At 42.5% G+C, this 21,265-nt stretch overlaps 1 protein-coding gene across 1 annotated transcript in view; it reads left to right on the top strand.

Annotated features, from left to right (window-relative positions):
- The first annotated feature begins 9,293 nt into the window (after nt 1-9,293).
- Map3k2 (mitogen-activated protein kinase kinase kinase 2) overlaps nt 9,294-21,265 on the top strand; it is a 57,557-nt gene continuing 45,585 nt past the window's right edge. The window contains exon 1 of the mRNA XM_052156069.1: nt 9,294-9,857. The gene's annotated coding sequence lies outside the window, so the exon portion shown is untranslated. The remainder of the gene's footprint in view (nt 9,858-21,265) is intronic.

Below are 21,265 nucleotides of genomic sequence, written 5' to 3'. Positions count from 1 at the left end.
GGTGTGTGCAGGTTCCAGGCAAGCTTTGCCAGGCTGAGGTATTTTCACCCTCTAGGTATATTTCCTCAGTTTCCCTCTTGTTATTTTTTTTTTTTTGAGACAACGTCTTTCACGGAGACTGACGCTTACTGACTGGTCTAAGCCGATTGCCTGTGAACTCTCTGATGCACTGGTCTCCTTCACACCTCACCCCCAAATGCTGGGATTGTGAGTGTGCACAAGTCCATTCAAGTGTGTGGATGCACACACATACATACACATAGACAGGAACACAAATTAAAAATGTAATAAAATGCCTTTTCAAAAAAAATGTGAAGTGTAGTAGAGAAGTACTTGACCTCTGACTTCCATGTGTTTGTGCATATCCACCTGAACATACATGAAGACATATATACCCATCACACATACACACACATATACCACACATACATATCCATCACACACACATACACACCCACCATATACATACATACATACACACACACAGACAACAACAACAACAAAACCCAAACTACCTGAAGTCTTTGACTGGGTCTGAAGTTCACTGACTGGTCTAGGCTGGATGGCTTATGAGCTCCCTGGATGCACTTGTGTCCTGCACATCTTACCCTCAAGTAATGATGTGCACCTCATATATACATAGGTACCCCAACAGTATGGTTACTGTTGTCATGTTACATGGTGTCATGGTTACTGTTCTATTGCTGTAAGAGACACCATGACCAAGGAAACTTATAAAAAAAGGCATTTAATTGGAAGCTTGATTGCAGTGTCAATAAAGCAGTTGTAATAAAACTTTAGTGAAAACATTTTAATTTTCTCCACTTGGTAAAAGTCCTGTGTAAGGCCCAGGCAGCAGTGTTTGGGGAACTTGAGTGGCCAACCTCTTCCCTTCATTTCCTTTGCCCCAATTAGAAAGTGAAACAAAACAACTAGCCAGTGGCGGAAGTCCAGCTACAGCCAGTGGGGAAAAGACAGAGTCGCTGTGTGAGTTAGAGTAAAATCTAAATGAACTCCTGGTGTCCTTGCTAGCTTGCTTCTGGTCCTGGCTCACCCTTTGTCCTGCACAGTTACTTTCCCTTTATTCGTGTGTACAATATTTGTTTCCAGCATTGCTCCCAAAGCTCCTGAGAGAACCTTCTAGCAAGAGCTTTGTGTGGTGACTCCCACCGCTGTGCTCCCAATCGATTCAGTACATCCTCTGAAATCTAGATGGAGGCCACCAAGCCCTCTGAGCTCTTGCATTCGCACCCTGCAGAATTTCAACATCATGAGGTTGTAGACACTGGCGAAATCTGCCTCCTCCCACACCAGGGCTCCCAGAGCCATGAGTGCAGCAGCTGGTACCCCATGCTGGAATTGGATGAGCTGAGTCTCAAGGTGGCAGTGCGCACTTCTGCTCCTATGGCTCCACCATTCTGAGCTTGGTATGGGAAGAGAAGCCTTGATGCCTGAGGAGCTCTGAGGGCCTCTTCTCCCGGTATGGAAGAAAAGCGGACCTTTGAATTGATACTTATCTCTTAAATAAAAGGTAGCCCGGCTGTTCTCCTAGCATTCTCCATTGAACATGCCTTCTCACTTCTTGCATGCCAGTCTGCAAAGTTTCCTTATAAATTACATCTTTGGGTCTTTAGGTCATTCCTTTGTTCTTATACCTCAGCTTAAGTGGTTAAGAGCAACGGCAAACATGACAGCCTGATCCCCAGAACCCACATCAACATGCAATTAAAAAGAGAAGGAAGGAAGGAAGGAAGATGGAAAGAAAGAGAGAAAGAACAAGGAAGGAGGGATGTGAGGGAGGGAGAGAGGGGGAGAGAGGGAAGATTGGGTTTTGTAACTCTGGGTCTAGGAAGGAGGACTTGGGCACATTCCTGGGGCTCCCCGGCCAGCCACTCTAGCCAACTTGGGGAGTTCCAATGAGAGATCTTGCCCCATCCCATAAAAACAAACAAACAAACACACAAACAAACAAACAAAAAAAACAAACCAAAACTAAGTGGATGGTGCCTGAAAAATGAAGCTTAAGATTGTCTTTTGGTCTTCATGGGCACCACCACACATGTACCAACCAGACATATGAACATGTATGTATACAACCCACACATATGATTCTGCATGTACACGATCCACACATACAAATATGCAATTACACAAATACCCTGACCAAAATAACTATAAAGCACTCCCACATTTTGCCCACAAATTTGTTCCACCAGAAATCCTATTTCAGCTTTAATAAAGACACAAGGCACAAGATGCAACAACGTTCTTGTTCCTATTTAATGAGGACAATTCTAATGCCTGCTTCTGACCAGTTATTCCTCATTTCCACTTGTTACATCATCAGAACGTTTACCACCTGCCATACTTCTTTTGGCATCCTGGTTATAACCATTGAAATAGTTGCTAAGGAGCATCAAACTTTCCTGGCCACACCTTGTTCATTTCTTTGTTCCTCAACATTTCAGGTACTTTCATAACTACAGCAACTATTCCACTCTTTGTGTTAGAAATAAACAATAGTCTTGTTGTACAAGGGAAAACAGACCAAACAAAAGTTGTTTGGCAAGGCAATTTGTGTGTGTGTGTGTGTGTGTGTGTAAGTACATTAGAACCTGTATGACCTACTTTTAGACACCAGTGATAAAACACCATAACCAAGGCAACTTATAAATGAAAGCTTTTAATTGGGTTTTTGGTTTCAGAGAGCTATAGTCCATGACGGTGGAGCAAAGGCAGAAACAGCTGAGGGCTCACATCTCACACAGCAAGTGGGAGAAAGAGAGAACATGGAAATGCCACAAGTGTTTTGAAACTTTAAAGCCTGCTCCAAATGAAACACCTCTTCCAACAAGGCCATGCCTTTCGATCCTTCCCAAACAGTTCCACCAACTAGGAACCAAGTAGTCAAATATATGAGCTCAGGGGGTCATTCCCCTTCAAACCACCACATTTCACTCTCTGGTACCCTCAAGCTCCCCCATATCATAATGCACAATGCATTTAGTCCAACTCCAAAAGTCACCATGGTCTTTTACAGTCTCAGCATAGTTTAAAAGTCCAAAGTTTCTTCTGAGACTCAAGACTATCTCTTAACTGTAACCCTCTGTAAAATCTAAAAGCAAATTACATACTTCTAACACACAAGGACATAGAATATGCATTACCACTCTGAAAGGGAGGAGGAATACGGGCATATTGAGAAATATTGGATCTAAGAAAAACCAAAGTCCAGCAGGGCATATCCAAATCCTTTAGCTCCATGACTGATGTCAAAGTGGGTAAATGGCTCTGCCTTTCCAACTTTGCCACCTGCAACACTCTTCTCTCTCTCAGGCTGGTTCCACTCCTTATGTGCAGCTCTCCTTGGCAGATATCCTGTGGCTATGGCACCTTTAACTGAAGGGGCAAAGGCAGCCTGCCCCTGTGCTTTTCTGCCATTCACAGAGCTCCCCCCCCCCTTTTCTCACCGCTCTCACAGAGCTCCCCTCTCCTCCCAGGCCTTTCTGAGAGGATCCATCTGGCACCTAACGACCACCCCCCCCCCCTTCAGGAGCGACAGATACTGGCTTGAGAAAAGACAAAGAGCAGCATCCCTTGGTCCCCCTGTCTCTCACTGATAGAGGGATAAGCACTTCCAGTGCAGCCGGCCCCTGTCCTTGGGGAGAGTGAAGACCAAACATTTTTGAAGAGATAAATGTCCCATGTTTGGGCCATGAGAGGAGGGCAATCAAGCGTCCACAGACAGCTGTGGCCAGTTGTGAAAACACACTAATTCCTGATAGCACCATAAAGTTACTTCCTAGGTCATAAGAGTCCCCCTTCCCAGTTGCACAATCCCACCCCGCTGCCTGAACAAATGATACCATGTTTGAAAGATGACTTCCCTTGTCACCTCCCCCTGTCATCCTAAAATCCAAAGAATCCCTGATTATGCTTGTATAAACACACCAAGCCCCTAGACACGGGGTCGCACTCCTGTCCTGCGCAGTGGGAAGGTTTACGATCCCAGTCTGACACGAATAAATAAAGGTCATCAGTTCCTTGAGTTCTCCTGGGGATCCCACCATGACCTGGACACAACATAACATTTGGGGGCTCCAATGCAATTCAGGAGTAACTTTTACAGCTTTACAAAATGGCTTCTCAAGGCCTTCATGCAGAGGCTAGCCTGCTACCAGGGCCTTCACACCTTAGCCTTAGTGGTATCTTAGGGTCCTTCATGACTCTGAAGCCAGAACCATGTTTGGCTGTCTGCCTGAATCCCTTGAATCACACAGGAAATGAGAACTCCTTAGGCTTTTTCCTTTTACAAGTTGGAAGCTTACTGGGTAGAGTCTTGCTCTGAGGTCAATCCCCCACCTCCCAATTTCATCTCAGACCTGGTCTCCCCTTAGTCTCCTTATCTCTTGCAGCACAAGCCTTGGCTCCAACATCATATTTTCTGATGATCTTTTTTATCTCTTCAAATTGTAAATTTTATTTATTTTTTTTGCTCTACTTGCTCTTTTTTCTTTGTAGAGATGCGTACGACTGACTGTGAATAACTGTGAAATAGTTAATGTTGGGGTATCTTGAAATCTCCTTTGCCAGATTTGTCTATTATTTTTCAATTTAGTCTCAGGTAAAGTCTTAGGACAAATGTACAAACCAGCTACAATTTTTGCCAAAATATCCCAAGAACAGTGTCCACCCCAATTGCTAATACTGTTCTCTTCTGAAACCTCTTGAGCGGGGCTTCCGGAGTTCACACTGTTCAGTCCAACTGTCTTTCAAGCTCTTACTAGGATGGCCCATCAAGCCCCACTTACAGAATTCAATCACCTTTCTACTCCAAAGCTCCCAAAGTCTTCCATGCGCCTCTGAACATGGTCAGACCTGGCACAGAAATACCCCACTCATGATACATACTCCCTTGTTGGTTTCTTTTCTATTGCTGTGATAAAACGCTATGACCAAAGCAGCTTATAAAGAAAGTGTTTCATTGGACTTACATTGTCAGAGGGTTGGAGTCCATGATGGCAGAGTGAAGGCATAGCAGCAGAAGCTGAGAGTTCACATCTCAGATAATAAGCAAGAGGCAGAGAGCACACTGGGAAACGTCAAAAGGCTTCTAAAACCTCAAAGCCACCCTCAGTGACACAATACCTGCTTCAACAAGGCCACATGTTCTGATCTTTCCCAAACAAATGATTCCACCAGCTGGGGATCAAGTATTCAAACATATGAGTTTCTTGGATCCATTCTCATCCAAACCACAGTAGAAACCCAGCACAGCTACCAAGCACACTTGGCCAAGATGGTTCCTGTGTTTCCTCCCTGACACAGGTGATGATTCAGCCCATTGGTGGGAGCTTGACTTCACAAAGAAGAAGGGAAGGTCTGGGATATTTGAGTCATTTCCAGGTTACCTTTGATTGGGATTTGAACTCAGGACCTTCAGAAGAGCAGTCAGTGCTCTTAACCGCCGAGCCATCTCTGCAGTCCAAATTTCCCTCTTCTTTATAGGGTTTTCAAATTTAGCTAACATATGCTGATCATTTGAAGTCTCTAGAAAGGGTAAATTGTTATTAAAAAATACTAAATTTTACATGTACAGGGGTTTCCCTGAGTGTATGTTTGTGTATCACTATGTGCTTGGTGATGGTGGAAGTCAGAAGAAGGCACCAGGTTTCCTGGATCTGGAATTGCACATAGTTGTGAGCTGCCATGTGGATGCTGGGAATTGAACCCTTTGGAAAAGTGGCCAGTGCTCTTAACCTGAGTTACCTTTTCAGCCCAAATAAATTGTTGTTGTGGTTAAGCGATGACTTTCACATGAGTTAAGGTGAACTCACCTTAACCTTAGAGTCATTTAGGAACCAGCTCAGAGATCAGGATCCGGAGAACACTTTTGGCATATCTGGTCTCTGTCAGGGATGAGACTGCCAAGAGTCCCAGGGACATTTTTTGGCTTTGGCTAACAAAGAAACCGGCTGCTTTTCTTGAACTGCCTAAATTATCTACCCAGTGTTTATCTCTTGTTCTTATTATGCCTTGCAAGAGCCACTATAGAAATGGAGCAATGACTGATGTTTCTTTCAGACTAATTTGGGGTGTTTAGTGTGACAGTTTTGGGGTGCATCTAAATTGTCAGATGTTAAGAGAAAAGGAAGTCCTTGCTTGGTGTCTAGAAAAAAATGTGAGAAGGAAGTAAAGGCAAGAGTTACTAGCCTATGCAGAGAACAGGCTAATAAGAGGAGGCTTCACATCATGTGTTGAACTCTGACATTAGAAATTTTAATGTATTGACTCCTAGCCTTACATTTTATATGCTTTATCCTCATAACTTGCATAGCTTTCTAATTTTCTTTCTTATGGCTAGTTTTATGTCACAACTTGACACAAGCTAGAGCTACTAGAGAGAAAGGAGCCTCAATTGAGAAAATGCCTTCATAAGATCTAGCTGCAGGCAAGTCTGTAAGGCATTTTCTTAATTCGCGATTGATGTGGGAGGGCCCAGCCTATCGTGGGTAGAGCCATCCCTGACCTGGTAGTCCTGGGTCTTATAAGAAAGCAGGCTGAGCAAGCCATGTGGAGCAAGCCAGTGAGCAGCATGCCTCCGTGGTCTCTGCATCAGCTCCTGCCTCCAGGTTCCTGCTCTGAGTGAGTTCCTGCCCCGACTTCCTTCAGTGATGAGCTGCAAGGTGGACGTGTAAGCCAAATAAATCCTTTCTCTACCATCTTGCTTTTAGTCATGGTGTTTCATCACGCTACCCCAACTAAGACATTCATTCTAGAAACATCCATCATCTTAATCTTCCAGTTTTTTTTTTACATCCTTCTAACATTTTCTTTTACTTGTTTTCTTTCTTAATACTATGAGATACACCATTAGCAAGTGAACTTACCATCTCTTTTGATAATTTTCACTCAGGGAAGAGTGGGTAGAAGAGAGAACTAAGCAATGTTTATTCTTTCCTCATTAGGTCCCAATGACAAACTGACATTTGATTTTGCCAAACTTTAACTTGGAAGACCAATTTGCCTGGGAGCTGTGGCTGTGTATGCGAGTGAGGATTGAATAATCCTCTCATCTTCTCTTTGGATTGATTGCCAATAATCAAGGATCTCAGCCATTATCTATTAATAAGCAGACATGGCTGACCTTAGGGTGATGGCAGCTATCTGACTTACAGATAGTGCTGTATAACACCATCTCAATAAAAGAAGCCTGAATCAAAACTCCATACATAATATAATAAGTAAATATTACCCTTGTACATACTGTTAAACTATATGGCTTTTAAAATTCTCACATTAATCTTATAGAAAACATAAGATCATTCTTTGTGCAAAAAGACTGCACCAGAACCCAAACCAGGCTAGCAAATACACTTGGCCAGGATAGTTTCTGTATTTTATCTCTGAAGTTTGTGGCCACCAATGAAGGATTTAATGAAGGAGTCAATGAAGGATTTAATGAAGGAGTCAGCAGGATGATGAGGCTTAAAGGGGGTAATATAGGGGGTTAGGTGAGTGTGGCTAGGCGGCGTGGGGGAAGGTATCCAGGCGGGCCCTTGCCTGGGCACCTCTGCCCCTGAGGGACCACACACACACAGACATGGTATAGAATAGAGTTTATTCAGAATAGGGGATGGGAGTTAGTGGGAGAGAGAGAGAGAGAGAGAGAGAGAGAGAGAGAGAGAGAGAGAGAGAGAGAGAGAGAAGGGAGTAGAGAGAGTGAAGGCCGGCCATGACCACGTGGGGGGGGGGAAGAGCCCCAGGGGCAGAGAGGTGAGAGTATGTGGGAGAGCGGAGAGCAAAGAGGGAGAGGAGGAGCAAGTAGCCCCTCTTATAGTGGGCCAGATCTCTGGGGCGGGGCATACCTGGCTATTGCCAGGTAGGTGTGGGGTGGAGCTTACACAAAACCCCAACAGTGGTGACATCAGAAGGTGGCATCTCATCCTGCTGGTGGGGGTTGGACTTCACAATCTGAGGCTATTGGGTAATTGTCACAAATAGGACAGTTCTGGAAATAGGGAGTTCTTGGTGTGCTAACTACACGTTAGAACAAAGCTTTCTTTGATAGGAAAAAAAAAACCTCTGTTTCTCCAAATTGGTACCAGTTTTCAGTCTTCAGTCTTAGCCTACTTTCTGTCATAACAAAACAGAATAAAGAGGTTTATGTCGGCTCATGGTCTTAAGGATCTGTGGAATCCAAAAGTGTAGTACCTGTATTTGCAGAAGTGAGGAGAGACCAAGGGGCCAGATTTAACATCTAAGAGGAAAAGTGGCCTTCATGGATTTTGGGATCGAATTATAGTTGTCAGGATGGCATGGTCTTTACTGGCCACACCATCTCTCTGATCCACAAAATGGCTTTCTTGGTTTTATGCATATGTAAATTGAAAAGTCTTACCTTTTTAAAAGCTTAGAAGTATTTTCCACTTAGCTCTACATATTTGGGGTAAGCCTCCTTGTTCTTCTGCGCTTGATATCGCTGTCAGTGGGTCTATAATGAAAATTCCTCAGAAGAGATGCAGACATTTTGATAGAATTAAATTAAATTCACCCCCTTGAGCCTGCTGTCAGGCCAGCTACCTTGATAGTATGGGTCTCTTCCGAGCCCTGGGCTTTGTGTGTCGGCTACCATCTCTCTCATGTCCAATGTTGGAGTGGGAACGTGGTCTGCCACAACAGGAAAAGGACCAGACTGTTCTGATAACCCAGGAGGAATGGTTCAGGGAATTGTAAAGGGTATTGGAGGTGAGATGGGGCAGGAAGGGTGTTTTGTGGGTTTGAGTCATGTAAAATCTCAGGATGAGGTCTCATCGCAGAGATTCTCCAGGGCTACCTAGATCACTGATTAATCTGCATTTTATCTCTTGAGCCAAGGGTTTCAAAAGAAGGCATTGGTGAAAGAGATTTCACTATCTTTTGCTCTGGGGGTGTGATGTCAAGCCATCTATGGTAAACTGGATAAGTAATAATGTACTAGACCATCCAGAAAACACTTAAAACTTAGCTTGCAACCAAGGTGGTGGTTCAAAGTCAGTACAGTGATTTCTAAAGCCGCCGCCTCTCAGCGATGTCTCTTCTTGCTTTCCGTGTGAGTGGGGGCTGGTGCGGGGAAAGCCTTTCCGCGTACCTCTGAGAAGTCCATATTATGCGCATGCGCAAAACATTAGGCGCCCCGCTGCGCGCGCACCCTTGTCTGAAGCCCTGGAAACGTCGCGCCGTCCAAGAGGAGCCCTAGGTGGGCGGAGCCGGGTGTGATGCGCCTAGCAGAGACTGCGCAGGCGTCTGCTCACTCCCCTTAGCCGGGCGCGCGGTTGCGGCGGGTTCCGCTCTCGGCCTGCGGAGGGGTTGCGCGCACCCGAGCGAGCCGCCGTGACGTGCGCCGCCGTGCTACGCCAGACATCACGGGTCTGTGTGTAGTGGCGGCCCGGCTGTCCTCAGCTGCATCGCCTGGCGAGGGTGGCGCGGCGTTCCCCGGTCGCGCGACCGGCGACAAAGACGACCCACAGTGGACGATCCGGCGGCACAGTCGCCGCTTCCGCTTCGCTGCTTCTCCGGTTACCGGCGACGCGGGCCCGGGGCTTCCTCCTCATCGGCCCAGCTTATTCCGCGGGCCCCGGGGCTGCAGCTACCCAGAAGCGGCAAAGAGGCCCCGGGCTGCGCGCCCGCTGTCCCATGTGAATCAGGTTGGGCCTGGTCCCCGGCCCGTGCCCGGTTTCTGCTGCGGCCCTTCGGGCCTCGGGGACCCCGCGAGGCGCTGCTCCTGGGGGGCGCGGTGACAGGCCGTGCGGGGGCGGAGGGGCCAGCTCGGTGGCCTCCTCTCGGCCCTCGGCTCCGCGATCCCCGCCCAGTGGCCGGTAAGTGCTTCTGGTTCTGCGAGCGACTGGGCCCAGGGACGGGAATTCCGCTGCAGGGGGTGGGGGTAGCCCTGCTAGGCTAGGGTTGACCCCAGAACCCCCAGGTCAGCGCGATGTGGGCTGGGGAACTGTTAGACTCGTAGTCCGCGGGAATTCTATTCTGACCAGAAGGTTGCAACCAGCTGGTCGAAGGGGGGCTGAGACCGATTGTGTTTTAAACCAAAAAAAGTGCTTGTCTTTGGGTTGTCAGAGTGGCAGGCTATTGATGGAGGTTGTTTCCCCTTACCTTGGAGCAGTTGGCCAGCTCTCCGTGTGCGAATACTTTGCTCTCTATAGTTATGTATCAACTCACCTTCCCAGCCCTGCAAGACGAGTATACACATTTTACCAGCTTTAAAAAAAAAAAAAATCAAGGCTCAGTGAGATAAAGGTATAACTTCCCAAGGTCATACAAGTGGTTATTGAGGAGGCAGATATGTTTCTGTATTTTCGTTTCTCCATCCTGCAGAAGTTACGTACGTTAGGGAAATGAGATTGGCTGAAGAGTTTGTCCGTGGTTGTAAATTCGAAACACCCAGTGAGATAGCGTTTACACTTTTTTGACTTAAGTTGCTGGATATGTATTTTGTTGCAGCTTGTCCTCAGTCATTTTAGTTTTCAAAGACATTACTTGTGGAAAAAGTGGTTCCGTGCATCCTTTTATGTGTACAGTAGGACTGTACAGAAAACAATTTACCATCTTACTGAAAAGAAATATATTTGATAAAACTGCACATTTTTTGAGGTTATGTTTTATTTTTGCACTTTGTTGTTGACTCGGATAGGAAACTTACAGTTAGGTTATTTTCTTTGCTCGAGAATTCCTTATTGCAAACTTTGCTGGATTATGTGTCGATTCATAGACAGTATTCATAGAGATTTTGCATTGTCTTATATGTAGTATCTCAGGGTTTAATGTCAAAAGTCAGTGTGTAAAATATCACAGAAAGTGATCATTTGTTGGCATGATTTATGCATCTATGCAAAATGCTACTAATTAGCAAGCTGACAGAAAATTCGAATTTTAGTTTGCACTGACTGACTGGTTAGTGAGTGAGAGGAGCTGGACCTCTTTACAGAAGAAAATGCTGATAAATGCCTTTGGAGTAACTGAAGCTTCATGTAGCTACAAATACTCAGTTATAATATTCAGATTTCATTAGTCTATTACACCTTGAAGAAAACTTGTAGTTGACTGTCTCAGTAATAATTTGTAGGGAAGAGGTCACATTTACAGAGTTAACAGGTGAATGGCTTACAGACTGGTTTGTTTGGTTAGAATACAGGCATCTGTTGAAGTAGGTTGAATTTGGTGTTATTGTAGAATGGTTGTCTAGCTATGTTCACTGTGTGTCTGGTTGGAAACACTAGCTGTCAGGAGCTCATCTTAAATGGTGATGTATTAAGACGACTCCTCCGTGGTGCTTCAGGTGGAGCGGTGCTCCTTAGCTGATGGCTGCCAAAGGGACAGACTTTCAGTAGTAGATGCTGCATTGCGCTTAGTGTGCGCCTGCTTTTGCCTGCCTCCCACTTTGAAAAACTGGAGCTCTCTAGGTCTGTCCTCTACAACATTTTTATCATGAAAGCAACTGAAGCTTAAAAGAAAATCTATCAGTGGTCAACAGCCATATGGTGACCTTCTCCACTTAGCATTTGTTGATACCTTGCTGTATTTAATGTTTTGGTTGACCCATTTGAAGCTGAGCTGTTGACATTGTGACACTTTACCCCTTTTGTGTCAGCTTGCTTTGCCTAAAGACAAGGGTGCTGTTATTGTTTATCTTCTTCAGCATGACAAATCCTTAGTTTAATTAAAACAAAACAACACAAAACCCTTATGTGTATGTGCGCATGACTAGTGCCTGAGGAGATCACAAGAGGGAATGAGATCTAGAACTAACGTTGCAGGTAGTTAAAAGTGATGGGTGCGGAGAGCCAAATCTGAGTCCTCTGCAAGGCAGCAGTGCTGGCCTCCTCCCTAACTGATGAACCGCCCTCCTTCCTCAGTGCAATCTAACATCACAATACTCACATCTCTCCAATTGTCCTGAAAGGGCTTTGAGAGCATTATACACAGCCTTTCTTACCCAAATCGGATCTCATCAGAGGTTGTTCCTTACATTTGTTTAACTCTTTTTGAATCTCTTCTAATTTAGACTACCCAAACCCTCCTTGTAAAATAACAGAGACCAAGAATTCAGTTATCTTAGAAAAAGAGTCACATTTTGCATTTGTCAGAAATTTTCCTTCCTGTGAAGGCTACTAGTAGGCCTTTTCTCTGCCCTACTTAAAGTAACTGTTGATTGTAAACTAGTTTTACAGAGTTCAGGAACAAGAACACCTGATAAGTTATACTTAGTATTGCTTCCCATCATGAAGTTCACGCTGTCTAGTCCCTTTACTTCTTGATGCTGTTGATCATGTGGTGAGGGAATTAAAGTAAGACCTGTTGCCTACTCCAGTTAGCGAGATATCTGTTGGGGGACAATGGTCCATTCCTTTAATCCCAGCACTTGGGAAAGGGGCAGGTGGATGTCTGAGTTTGAGGTTAGCTTGGTCTCCATACCGAGTTCCAGGACAGTCAGGGCTAGATGGAGAAGCTCATTCTCCTTAAAAAGAGGACAAGAAAAGATGCCTATGTGTTTGGGAATTTTACCTGCCTATATATTTCTGCACCACATGCTTGGTGCCTGCAGAAGCCAGAAGAGAACATAGGAATCTTTGAAACTGAAGTTCCAGATTGCTGTGTGCTACTGTACGGGTACTGGGCCTTGAAGCCCGGTCCTCTGTAGAGCAGAGCAGCCGGTGAGCTTAACCGCTGAGGCGTCGATCTCATCCGCTCCTCTGTAGTCATCTTTTCACTTACACATTGTTGTAGTGTGATAATCCTTGTCAGTCTGACTTAGAGTATTACTAGATGAGAGAGAAGGTCTGTTAAGAGGCCCCTGAGATTCATTGTTGGTCAGCAGATGGAAACAATATCATGAAAATTGTAAAATATCCTGGGTAGCTGCTATTTTAATTAAAATCCGATTTTGTGGGTTTTTAAGATTTTTGGTGATGGATTCAAATTACTAGCTGTTATGAATTGTTAAGGAAACTTGGCTTGAGAAGAACTAGAAGAATTCAATGACAGTCTTTTTCTTTTCTTTTTTCTATTCTTTTTTTTTTTTTTCTTTTTTCTTTTTTTAGTTTTTTGAGACAGGGTTTCTCTGTGTAGCCCTGGCTGTCCTGGAACTCACTCTGTAGACCAGGCTGGCCTCGAACTCGAAATTTGCCTGCTTCTGCCTCCCAAGTACTGGGATTAAAGGTGTGCATCACCAGGGCCCAGCCAGCCTTTTCTTGTAATAAATTCTTAGTAAAGAAGTTTGTTTAAACTTTATGCAGTCAATGTTGGTTGCACAGGAGGATCAAGAAATAATGGAGCTCTGGGTTGAAGATTTGTAAGTTGTATGTTGGGAAGAGTGACATGTAGTTCACTGGTTGAAAAATGCTTTGAGTGCACAGGGCCCTGGGTTTGAGCCTTACCACCCAAAACAAAACAAAACAAAACAAACCAAACCAAAACAAAAAAAATTTGGTTTTGAACTTTACTCCACATTCTCATTTCATAATGATTGTATAAATAAGCATTTGTGAATAAATAATGAACTGATATTGAGGCATATTAATTACATTTAGAACTGGATCTCAGTTTTACTAAGCCAGATATAAATACATATATAATAGAGAATCAAATTTATTTTTCAACAAATTTAGTAGATGAATATTTAAAGGTTTCATAATAAGATTTCCAAGTAGCACATTCTTTCATTAAAAATATTATTTAATTCATGAAATAGTTTTGAAGACATTTTATCTATATCTTTGTAAATCAAGATGATCTATATATACAGAAATAAAAAGCTTTCTTATTATTCTTAAAATGCTTTTGTAGTGTATATACTATGTACCTATACACATATGCTTTGAAGAAACGCTAATATGATTTTGGCTTGGATTCTTTGGATTTATCTTGAACATTGGTTGACAGTGTTCCTCATTGTGGCTAATCATATTTGCATTGTAATATCTATTGTTGCCTTTGTTGTTATTTAACTTAGACTGTTGTTTTATTGTCATCTTAATTTTATATATATATATATATATATATATATATATATATATATATCACTCTTAAGAGCTTAGCTGTGTATAGATGATCTACAGCCATGTCAGTACAGAATTAACAATTGAAAATACAGAGACGCCTTCACATGACCTGAAGAAAGGTTACACCAACATATGCATGTATGAAATTCTCAAAAAATGGTGTGTTACTTAAGAGTCTGGTGGTTTGGATAAGAAATGCTTTCTTAGCTGTGGGCATATTAATATCTGGTCACCCCACTTGGTAACACTATAAAGCTTTGTCCTGCTTCTAGTGTTCTCGCTGTTTCATGCTTTCAAGTTGAGGATGTGCATGTTCCATTTCCTGATCTGGATTCCTTGCCTGCTGCTTGCTACCATGCTTTCTTGTTATGATGGACTCTTACTTTCTGGAACCTTAAGCCAAATAAACTCTTCCTTCTGTAAGTTGCTTTGGTCATGGTGTTTTATCATCACAACAGAAGTTGATGCTATAGAGTGGGCTGTTACTGTGAGGAACCTGGCCATGTTTTTTAATTAATTAATTAATTAATTAAGAATATCGAAGACTTTGGGATTTTGGAATAGAAAAGCAATTGAATGCTAAAATCAGATCTTAAAGGACTATCCTACTAGAAACTTGGAGGATAGCAGTTCTGAGAGCATTTGAACTGTGGAAGTCCACTAGCTCAAGGGGGTTTCAGAGAGGAAAAATATTAGCACCTAGGTTAGAGACCATTCCTACAATATTGCCGCAAAGAATCTGGCAGCCTTCTACCCTTAGCCTAAGAACTTGCCCAAGGCTAAAGGAAAAAGTAGTGGGCTGATTTCTTTGGCAAAGGGAATTTGAAGGCAATGTGATACTGAGTCTGGCAGGGTTGTTATTAGTGACTTTATGCACATTTTCAGTGAAAAAGAGCAATGGGGCAGAAAGTGGCACAAAATGTTCAGTTTAAAGAGAAGGACCACTGAACTTTTTTGTTGCCAAGACTTATGCTGAAGGACATGAGATTGCGATCAGGATTGAGAAGATTCCTGTGCTTTGGAAGGTCCCCTCAGGGCGATCGATCCTCAGTGTGCTAGCCCATTCCCACCTCCCCACACTTTAAACTTGTGAGAGAGAAGGCTGCTGCTAATGTGGTTCAAGGGGCCAGGCTCCATCCCAAGCTGGCAGCAGAACTTGGCAGTGTTGACCCTGGCTTTGGAGACATGAAGGATGCAAGAATGGAAGGGTTGTGGAGTCATCCTCCATGGTTCCAGAGAGCAGCCGAGGTTAGGTAGTGGATGGTGAAAGCCCCTGCATGAAGTCCACAAGAAGGGCAAGGGGCCGAGAGGCCATTGTTTTTAAATTGTGAAAGAGGTCTGGCTTGGAAGAACCCAAGGTCTTGAGATCAAAGTCCTGAGATTTCAGACAAGAGCTGCATATGGAAAGTGGAAGCAGCCAAAGGGGACATGGAACTTACTCGTTTTTTGACCAAGAACGTAGAGTTACAGGATTTGGTGTTTGTCCTACTGGGTTCCAGTTGCTTTGGTCCAGTATTTCCTCATTATTTTCCATTCTTTCCTTTTGAAATGGTAATGTAAATTCTGTGCTATAGTATATTGGAAGTATATAATTTGCTTTTTGATTTATTGAAGGTTACAATTAAGAGACCGCTGTGAGCAGTGGTTCTCACCCTTCCTAACAGTGCAATTCTTTAATACAGTTCCTCATGGTGTGGTGACCCCAACTATAAAACTATTTTCGTTGCTACTTCATAACTGTAGTCTTGCTACTGTTAGGAGTTGTAATGTAAATATGTGATGTGTGGCAACCCCTGTGAAAGGGTTCTTTGGCCCCACCCCAGCTCCAATGGGGTTGCTACCTACAGATTGAAAACCTCTGTCCTTGAATCTCAGAAGAGACTTTAGACTTTGGGCTTTTAAACATTGTTAAGACTGTGTTAGTCAGGGTTCTCTAAAGGAACAGAACTGATAGAATGAAAAAAAAAAAGAATATATGTATTATACATATAAAGGTGATTTGTTAGGTGGCTTACAGGCTGTGGTCTGGCTAGTTCATGAATGGGGTGGTATCCTGGTAGAAGACACAAGAATTCAGTCCAGGAGATTGTGTGTCTTAGTACATGTGCAAGGGCCTTGGGGAATTCCTAGGGAGTTGCTGGATTTATTCTGTGGTGGAATCTCCAAGAAGTGGGTTCTAAACCAGCAAAGGAATGCTTTAGACCAGGAAAGATGAATTTGTCAGGTAGAGTAAGCACAAGCAGGCAAAAAGCAAAAGCTTCTTTTTGCCATATACTTTTATGTAGTCCAAATTTAGAGTGGCTCTAGTAAAGAAAACCCCTTCCCTCATAGGCGTGCCCAGCTGCCAGGGTTTTAGCTGATTCCACACATAGTCAAGTTGAAAACCAACATAAGGATCATAGACTGTGAAAGATTATAAAGGTTTTTTGAAGTTGGACTAAATGCATTTTGGGTTATGATTTGGCCATGCGACTGTTGGAGCCAGGGGGAGGATGTGGCAATTGAAGTGAGAAATGTCCCTCATAGTCTTCAATGGAAACAGTCAGGGTTAGGTATGGTGCTGTTGGGGGCGCTCCTTGCAGGAGGAAGTGTAGGATTGGATGTGAGCCTTGAGAACTTAAGGCCTCAGCCTACTTTTCCTTTGCTCTCTCTCTTGTGCTTGGGGCTCTCGCTCACAGTTTCTTCCTCTGGCTGCCATGCTTGCTACTTTTGCTGTGCTTTCACCTCAGGAACTGTAAGCCCAAGTAAGCTCCTCTTTCTGTAAATTGCCTTGGCCATGGTGTTTATCCTGGGAATAGAAAAAATAATAATACAAAGTTTTTTAGGGATTTGCCTAGAACTGATGTAGCTGGGTTCTTTGTGGTGCTAGTTTTAGTTACTTGAGAGACCTCCTATTAATTTCCATAGTGGCTACACAAGTTACATTCCCATTAGTAGTATGTAAGGATTACTCTCAACCCAAACATCCTTGCTCTAATTGGTTCTTAGTTCCTACCTTCTCTTTTTTTGGATGATAGTTTTTCTGACTAGGGTAAAATGGAATCTCCAAGTAATTTTAATTTAGCTAAGGATATTGAACACTTGCAAATATTTATTGGTTGTTTGTGTTTCTTATCTAGAGAGCTATCTGTTTATTTGATTAGTTCATTTATTGATTGGAAAATCTGGAATTTTTAGTATTTAATTGTTACCGTTCTTTATATATTCTAGATAGTAGATTCCTGTCCAATGGTTAGTTGGCAAAGACTTTGCTCATACTGCAGACCCGTGATTGCTTTGCTTTGCAGAAGTTTTTTTATGAGTCGTAACTGCACTTGACAACTCTTTGGCTTACTTTCGGTGCTATTGGAGATCTTTTCAGAAAGCCCTCACATGTAGCAATGCCTTGAAGTGTTTTATCTATATCATTAAGGTTTGTGATCTATTGGAATTATTTTTTGTGCAGGGTGAGAGATATATAGACCTAACTCCGTTCTTGTTCATTCATGAGTGCTTTAACTCTATTTTCCTGGCTTTACTTCATCTTGCCTACCCACCCACACATCCTTTTATTTTTATTTTTATTTATTTATTTTTTTAACCTCATTCTTGGTTTGGATCTTAGCCATGTCTCTTCTTTGGCTTTCTGTTCTCACTCCATGAGCCTTGTCTTCTGGAGTTGAGGACATCATATGATTTTCTATAAGGCTTAGAGTGTAGAAGAAGGAGAAGTAACATCTGAATGGTTCCCGTATTCCAGAAACTTCATTCAACTGTTGACGTTATAAATTATTATTATTATTTTTGCAATGCCTGAGGTTAATCAACCCTCCTGAATAATAGGAAGACATTCTACTACTTAGTTCTCCAAGCCACCTCTGCACAGTCTTTACAATTTACTTATTTGCTTATTATTTTGAGATAGCATTTCACGGTGTTGCCCTGGCTAGTGCTAGTCTACAATTTGCCATGTGGACAGAGATGGCCTACAACTCAGAGATCTGCCTGCCTCTATCTCCTGACTGCTGGGATTAAGGGTGTGTGCTACCATGCCTAGCAATACTCCACAGTTTTTAATCTGTGAATAACCATAGTAGAAACTGGGCCTTAGAGGAGCTTGTCCTGAGTTGTCAACATTGTAGAGTTGAGGTTTTCATGGTTCTTCCAGTTGGAGCAAAGGTTTCTAACTATCTGCTACTTCCACATTGCTTACAGGCTCATGACATATGCTATGTTCTCTGTGGGGATGTGTGCACTAGAAACTTCTGAAATAAGACAGTGTTTCCTATTTGTGTAAAAATCCCTCAGATGTTCCTCATCACCCATCATCTTTTATACTTGCCGAGTCCTGGAATTCTGACCAGGGCTTGAGTAGGGTGATGTGAATGGGGCATCTACTGTGTACACATGCAAGTGTACTCACTTTCACACTGGGATACTGGGAGAGCCTGACACACGGTTATGAAACTGATGGTATAGTTTTTCCCTAGAATGAATGGGTAGAGTTTTCAACATGATTATATTAAAGTTACAAATCTCTGTGGTGGAAAACAGCAAAAATATTTATATTTTAATCATGCTGCATTTTGTTTGTGGAAGCTACTCCCTTCAGAAATTCTCTTGGCCAGGAATTACTTAGGTATGTCTCTAAGTAAACCTTCCAACCTGAGGAAATACTCAGAAGCCAGTTTCTAAGGCATAAAGTTTTGTGGTGCTGATACGTATTACATGATCTTAGAGCAACCAGTGCATTTTTTTCTCGTATCCCAGGATATAATGTCTTAGAAATAAAGTTGTTAGAATGTGACTGTATACAAAATCTCTGTTAGTATATGCCGCATCATCTTTAAAAGCAGATTTTTAGTTGGGTTGCTAGTGTATGTCTTCAAGCTCAGTATGCTGGAAGTAGAGAGAGGCAGGTGGGGCTCTATGACTTCAGGGCCAGCCTGGTCTACTTAGAGTGTTCCAGTCTACCAGGATAGTCAGGACAACAAAGAGTGAGATCCTCTTCCCCAAAAATGAAGAAACAAAACAAAAACAGAAACAGGGGAAGAAAAAAAAAAGAAAAAAAGAATCCATCTATCTGCATTGCCTCTACTTTAAAAAGAAAGTTCCTAAGTACTACATAATAGTCATTATTACACTTTGTGTGCTATGTAATGCAACAAGATATTACTATGCCAGCACAATGGCAGGATGGAATATTACAGTTATCGTGTAAATTACAGCTTCTTTAACTGTGAGTCACAGCCTCATATGAGCTTGCGATGGAAGTGGTTTGTGTAATATTTTGGTATCTGAATTTAATGAAAAAAATAAACTGAAAATCCGGCACATAGCACGTCCAGAGTGTTTCAGAGACCTCACTGCAGGCTTGTTTCTGAACATGCAACATGTGCAGCATCTCACCTTCCAGTGCCAGTGGACACTGCCTGGTTTTACATTCTAGATCATTGTGAATTAAGAATTGTGGTGTTTTTTAACTTACATACATTTTCTCCTAAAGAAGCATAATGATTTAATTATGGAAAACAAAGACTTTTTTTTGCTGCAATGTTTCAGGATCTAAATAATAAGTTAATATATTAATATAATTTTAGATTGTGTTAGAATGCTTCTTTTTGTTTGTTTTTTTGTTTATGCTGTTTGAGGACTGTGGAGAGCTCTGGCAGTAAAGTAAGCATGCGCTATGCAAACATGAAGACCCGAGTCAGTCCGGGACCTGAGGTAAAAGTTGGGTGTAGTGGCACTGGGAAGTGCAGGGAGATACGGACAGGTGGGCCTCTAGGCCCTTGGCCAGCTGGCCTAGACTACTTGACAAGTTCTAAACCATGAGAGATCCTGCCTTAGGAAATAAGGTGGAAGGCTCCTGAAGAATCCTCGCACACATGCTGTTAAATTTGCTGACTTGAGTTTCATAAAGAAAAAAAATTCTTGAATGAATTTTGGGTTGAGATTAAGGCAACATTTCTAGCAATTTTTGAAAGGGCCCATCATTTCCTACTGCCATTTTGTACTATGAGCACTCTGAACATTGATGATCACAACATCGAATAATGGTCAACTCTGAGTAATTTTGAAGATATTCTTTATCCTATAGCATGATCAATAAAGGTTTAATTCTTAAAAGTATTTTATAAATATAAATGAAAAATGAGCAGTACATCCACTTCACCAAATGCAAATTTGCTTCCATCTCTATTAAATGTTAAAATTACTTCTCCAAAAAATTATTTTAAAATAAAAATCTGGGAGGCAGGATGGTTCATCAAGTAAAGGTTTGCTCTGTGTAAGCCTGATGATCTGTGTGTGATTTCTGGAATCCTTGTACAAGTGGAAGGAGAGAACAGACCTCTATAAGTATGCCACGGTATATATGTGCCTACATACATACAATACACACACATATACATACATATACATACAATAATGATAATGAAAATAATTGAAAATCTATTTAAAATAAAATTCTTTACAGTTACCAGTAACTATTTGATTCATTTATTTTGTATTCCTTGCTGTTTAAAATTCTCGGGTGAAAAGGGCTGAATAGAATAGTTTTTAATAAGCTTTGATATAAATTATGTTTTTGTTTAGATTGAAACAGGAGACACTAGTCTCATTTTCTTATTAGATTAAAACAGAAGAATAAAATGTTGTCTTTTTATCTTAATGGTCACAGGCTAGGCAGGTGTGTGATGTGACTTTTCATGGGGAGATGCAACACATCTACTCTCCAGAGATAGGGAGTCCACGACAGGCCAAAGTACGGATATCCCCAAAGTCCAGCTTGGTGAATCAGGCAGTTTTATTGGGTTACTTACAGGAATATGGGTGAGGGGTTACCTAAAGGAGCAGAAATGACTCAAAGACTTAAAGCCCACGCCAGGATGCACCCATAGCTCACAGAAGCTGGAGACCTGGAGCACACTGCACACACAGCCTTCAGGCACAGCAGGTTGGAGAGTGTTCTTTCTACGTGGCTCAGTTGGTCTAAACTTCGTGTAGGGCTGGTCTCTGAAGTCTTTTCTGTAGCGTGGCTTTGGCTAAGGATAACTCTTCAGCAGTCTGGTGCTTCCTAGGGAAGAGTGGGGCCTAGTGAATCCAGTAGGATTCAGGGACTTCTTAAAGCTATTTTGAGTTGTTTACATTCTGTCTTAAGGAGCTTCCCTGGGAGGTGACATGTTTGAGTTTATTAGAAAACTGCAGTACAATTGTAGGTGGTCAACCTGCTTGCA

The sequence above is a fragment of the Apodemus sylvaticus genome, chromosome 13, assembly GCF_947179515.1.
Source record: "Apodemus sylvaticus chromosome 13, mApoSyl1.1, whole genome shotgun sequence".
NCBI classification, from domain to species: Eukaryota; Metazoa; Chordata; class Mammalia; order Rodentia; family Muridae; genus Apodemus; species Apodemus sylvaticus.
The sequence above is the reverse complement of the archived record's forward strand: the minus strand, read 5'-3'. Positions and strand labels throughout refer to the sequence as shown.